We start from the raw sequence: 6,000 nt of genomic DNA on the forward strand, positions 1-6,000 counted from the left end.
GTTTCACCTCTTGACTTTTGCCTAAAAGCAGGATCTCATCAAGACTCTCAAGTCCCCGCTACCAGGACAACTCTTTCATTTTGGCTCATGCTAAATTGTTCTAATTGGAACCTATTCTTACAGATTTTATGGATAGGGGGACTTATCCAAATCTCCTTGAGTTCTGGGATCTGATCTGTGCAAGGGTCACAAAATTCTCCCCCTTCAGGGTAACTCTTGATCTTTTTGTTGGCATTAAGGGGCCTGCATTTCTTCTGCATATAACAGGTAGTTTGCTGAGGAATGTAATATATCCTGTGGACTTAAGTCAGGTAGGGCTGCAGATAAATTACTTTTTAAAAGTGAAAGCAAGATGGGGTCGACACATTGGGCCCAGTTGAGAGAATTATTCCCTTCACCTCCTGTTCCAATGACTCAAGTCTGTCTTTACCTCATCAGAAGGACTGAATAAATATTATGATTTCTAAAAAATATTTTAATTCTATCATTGAAAAAAATGACGGTGGTATAAAAGTCTTAATTATTAACTCTGTTCTCAGTATAATCTGGAATATAAAGAAATGTTTGTTGAGTATTTATTGTATATGTAGGGAAGGAAACATACTTTTTCCTCTACTCTCTCTGAGTTATTAACTAGGCTCCCCTTAACAAAAAACAGGTTAAGGACTTGGGATTTAGCTCAGTGATAGAGTACTTGCCTGGTATGCTCTAGACTTTTGTTTCATCCTCAGTACTACAAAATTAAATAAGGAAAAATTTGACAATCTTAATAAGAGAAACATGCAGAAGTTTATTAACATGATACCTTATATTTACATGGATTCTACCCCCTCCCAATGATAACTCTCAAAGAAATAGATTAAAATCCAGGTTTATCATCTTCAGTTGAAACAAAGACAAATGTTGTATAGGAAACCAGTTATAGGGAGATAATCAGGAAAGGTTCAGAAAATAAGGGTAGAATTAAGTCCTTCCTTCTGATTAAGACTCTTTTGTGATTCAGAGTCCTCCTTCTCTTCCAGGTATGAAGAGGGAGATGTCATTACAAAGGAAGCTTTTCTTAAAGATGTGAATTACCTTTACAAAAGGGAACTTCTACTCTGATTTTAGAGATGTCTCTGTGTTTGCCTTTAATCAAAATAATCATCTTAGTCGAGGTATGTAGCTTAGTGGTAGAGTGTTTGCTTAGCATGCCCAAAGCCCTAAGTTCAATCCCCATCACTATAAATAATAATAATAATAATAATAATAATAATAATAATAATAATAATCACCATGATCATCATCATCAGCCCAAATCGTTCTTATGCCAAAGTCCTTAATTTTTTTTCTTCCTCAACACTGAAGGATAATACATACCATGATCAATAACAGTGGTTCAATTGAATTATTGGTTCTCAATGGAGAATTTAGGTAAAGGAAATCAAGCCATTTATGTTTAGAGATAATCAGGGGCCGAGTCTAGTGTAGGGGGTATGTAGTGTGGGAACAAAGGAAAAGCCTTCACTTTGTCCTCCAAAGTTTTGCTAAAATGAACTGACAATAGACATATTCAATAATAGAACAGACACAAAATTTATTAACATACAGAAACATGGAGCCATAAACCATGTCTGAAAGCTAGATAGTGGAAACTTATAGACCTTTTCTCAGAGGGGAAAGGGAGATGGGCATGTGTATATATGATTGTTAGGGAAATGAATGGACCCTGGAGACAGAAATTAGCTTGTGAAATGATGCTTTCTCGAATTTGAATGAGCCCAAAGGACAGACATTAATTACCTTGTAACAAAGTTCACCTAGGTCTGGTCAAATTCTTTGATCTTCTTTACTTTCCAAGATAGATGATGGGATTTCAGGGGATAGAACATAATTGGGCTCCTTTTTTTAGAACTCAAGAAAGAGCTTCTCCTTGTGATGTGATGAGGGAAAAGTGAGACAAGGTTAGAGAGTACTTGAGTCTGAGACAGCTCCTTAAGATACTTAGCATGTACAAGCACCAGTTTTCAGGTTGTGATTTTCTGAGTCCTCCAAAATTTAAAAAAATGGTCCCAGTGATTCTAATGTGTGTACTTATGGCCAGGGATTGTGGGTGTATTATTCACCAAAGGCTTAGTCTTCCTGCTTTATTGAGAGAAGCCAATTAGTCAAGAGCCAAGGCAGTGGTGAATTAAGTACTTCATTAAGATGAGTTGGCTGACCATACAATAGCTGGAATCCCCTCCTTGGGACCATCTTAGCTAACACCTTCAGGAGAAGAACTTAGATAGAAACTTTAAAAAGTGGTTTTTTTTTTTACTCACAGATGGGGGGTTGTCAGGTAATCATTAATTCTGCAAGTGGTCCCTTCCTATGGCATATTCTGATGTTATCTGAAGGTCACCAGATGTGCCTGGGTCTGTAAATCTAAATAAAGACTACTGATTAGAAGGTCTGGTGGCCATATTTCTCTTGTTCCTTTTCCTAAAATAGATGACTCTAGCAGTCATCCTATGGGTGCAGGTTTTCTTGAGATTTTAAAATGCTGGGCAAAGGTTGAGAAAAGAAAAGCAAGATTTCAAAGGATGATTTGCAAAGGATAAGTTAATGTATTAGGTCGATTCAGGTCATCTTCTGACTTACTTCATTTATGAGGATTATTGTAGTTGAGAGAAATAAGTTCCAATAAGCCCCGAACACCAAATGCCCTCTTACCTGGTTTTTCTCCAGTATTCCATATAATTCAATGTTCCATATAACAAGAAAACAAAAGCACTGTTAATGTTTGTGCTTTTGAATAAATCCTTCCCTCCATCCAACTTGCTCATCAAGCTATTCCTTTGATCACACCATCAAGAAATCTATGACTCTTTTCAAATTCTCCTAAAAGTTTGGCCCTCTATTTCCATTTTCACCCTTCTCTAGTTTATATTTCATAGGTCAACATTTTAATGGCATTCTTGTCCTTACCATTAATTCTCTTCCATCCTGTGATTTTGTCATAACTGTCTGACAATAACCCCACTTAAGATATACCCAATTTTATTTTTTTCCTTGCCCTCAATTAAAAGCTTCCAGTCACTTAATGCATTTTCTCCTTTTCCCCATACCTCTTTAATTCCAATCTGGCAACAATTTAACTATATCTGAATTGTGTTCCAATTAATGGTTTTGCAAAAATTTTAAAAATTTTTGTTACCTAATCATATCTCATGTATTCAATCAATCATAAGCTTCTTTTGATATTGAATCATATGTTTTGGGTGAAAAATATTTCCCAATGTCCATTGTTCTTCTCAGAGCCAATCCATCCCCAATCAAAACCATCTTTCATAATTCAGCTGCATGATTTTTTCACTAAATATAGTTATAATTACAACCATTCTTTTTTTCCTTAGTACCTGAGTTTGATCCAGATGTGTCCCATCCCCAGTGCTCTCTTTATTTTTTATTTTGAGACAGAGTCCAAGTTGCTTAGGACCTCACTAAGATACTGAGGCTGGCTTTGAACTTGCAATCCTCCTGTCTCAGCCTTCCAATCTGCTGGTATTATACGCATGTACCACCATGCCTGACAATTACAGCCATTCTTTTTTTTAATTTTAATTTGTTATATATGACAACAGAATGCATTATTATTCATATTACACATACAGAGCACAATTTTTCATATCTCTGGTTGTACACAAAGTAGATATTTAAAAATTTATATATTTTATATATATTGTAAATGATGCTTTCTCGAATTTGAATGAGCCCAAAGGACAGACATTACCTTGTAACAAAGTTCACCTAGGTGAGTAGAGTCACATCCTTCATGTCTTAATATGTGTACTTAGGGTAATGATGGCCATCACATTCCACCGTCTTTTCTACCCTTATGCCCCTTCCTTTCCCCTCCCTCCACTTTTCCCCTTTGCTGTATCTAGAATTCATTTAATCCTCTCATACCTTGCCCTGCAGCATATTATGAATCAGCATCCTTAAATCAGAGAAATCATTCTGCATTTGGTTTTTTGGGATTGGCTAATTTCACTTAGCATTGTATTCTTCAGCTCCATCCATTTACCTGCAAATGCCCTGATTTTATTATCTTTTAATGCTGAATAATATTCCATTGTGTGAATATGCCACATTTTCTTTACCAATTCATCTATTGAAGGGCATCTAGGTTGGTTCACAGTTTAGCTATTGTGAATTGTGTTGCTATAGACATTGATGTCACTGCATTCGTGTAGTATGCTGTTTTTAAGTCCTTTGGGTATAAATCGAGGAGTGGAATAGCTGAGTCAAATGGTGGTTCCATTCCCAGATTTCCAAGGAATCTCTATACTGCTTTCCAGATTGGCTGCACCAATTTGCAGTCCCACCACCAATGTATGAGTGTGCCTTTTCTCCCCAACATCCTCATGAACATTTACTGTTGTTTATATTCTTAATAGCTGCCATTCTGACTGGAGTGAGATGTAGAGTAGTTTTGATTTGTATTTCTCTAATTCTAGAGATATAGAACATTTTTTCATCTATTTGTTGCTTGATTGCATATCTTCTTCTGAGAAGTGTCTGTTCAATTCCTTGGCCCATTTATGGTTTCGGTTATTTGCTCTTTTTTTGGTATTAAGATTTTTGAGTTCATATATTCTAGAGATTAGTGCTCTGACATGCATGTGGTAAGAATTGTTTTCCAAGTAATAGGCTCTCTATTCACCTCACTGATTGTTTCTTTTGCTGAGAAGATGCTTTTGTAGTTTGAATCCATCCCATTTATTGATTCTTGATATCAATTCTTGCACTATACGAGTCTTATTAAGGAAATTGGGGCCTAATCCAGCAAGATGGAGATTTGGGCCTACTTTTTTTTTTCTAATAGGAGTAGTGTCTGTGGTTCAATTTCTAGGTCCTTGATCCACTTTGAGTTGAGTTTTGTACATGGTAAGAGATAGGAGTTTAATTTCATTTTGTTGCACATGGATTTACAATTTTCTCAGCACCATTTGTTAAAGATGCTCTCTCTTCTCCAGTGTATGTTTTTGGTGCCTTTGTCAAATATAACTTTAATTATGTGGGTTAGTCTTTGTGTCCTCTATTCTGTTCCATCGGTTAACAAGTCTATTTTGGTGTCAATACTTTGCCGTTTTTGTTACTATTGCTCTGTGGTATAGGTTAAGCTCTGGTGTAGTGATGCCACCTGCTTCACTCTTCCTGTTGGTTTGACTATTCTGGGTCTCTTATTTTCCCATATGAATTTCATGACTGCTTTTTCTATTTCTATAAATAATGTCATTGGAATTTTGATTGGAATTGCATTAAATCTGTATAGTGCTTTTGGTAGTATGGTCATTTTGACAAATTAATCCTGACTATCTAAGAGCAAGGTAGATCTTTCCATCTTCTAAGGTTTCTTTAATTTCTTACTTTAGTATTCTGTAGTTTTAATTGTAGAGGTCTTTCTCCTCTTTCATTAAGTTGATTCCCAAGTTTTTTTTTTTAATGCTATTGTAAATGGGATAGTTTTCCTCATTTCCCATTCTGAGGATTTGTCACTGATACACAGAAATGCCTTTGATTTATGAGTGTTTATTCTGTATCCTGCTACTTTGCTGAATTTATTTATTAGTTCTAGAAGTTTTCTGGTAGCATTTTTGTTGGCAAATAGTGCTAATTTGAGTTCTTCTTTATATATCCATATCCCTTTAATTTCTTTCATCTGGCAAGTGTTTCCAAAACTATGAACAGAAGTAATGAAAGAGGGCATCCTTGTCTTGTTCCAGATTTTAGAGGGAATGCCTTCAATTTTTCTCCATTTAGAATGATGTTGGCCTGGGGCTTAGCATAGATAGCCTTTACAATGTTGAGATATGTTCCTGTTATCCTTAATTTTTCTAGTGTTTTAAACATAAAGGGGTGCTGTATTTTGTCAAATGATTTTTCTGCATCAATTGAGATGATGATACGATTCTTATCTTTAAGTCTATTGATGTGATGAATTACATTTATTGATTTTCAACCTTGCATCACTGG

Source organism: Marmota flaviventris, chromosome 3, assembly GCF_047511675.1.
Source record: "Marmota flaviventris isolate mMarFla1 chromosome 3, mMarFla1.hap1, whole genome shotgun sequence".
NCBI classification, from domain to species: Eukaryota; Metazoa; Chordata; class Mammalia; order Rodentia; family Sciuridae; genus Marmota; species Marmota flaviventris.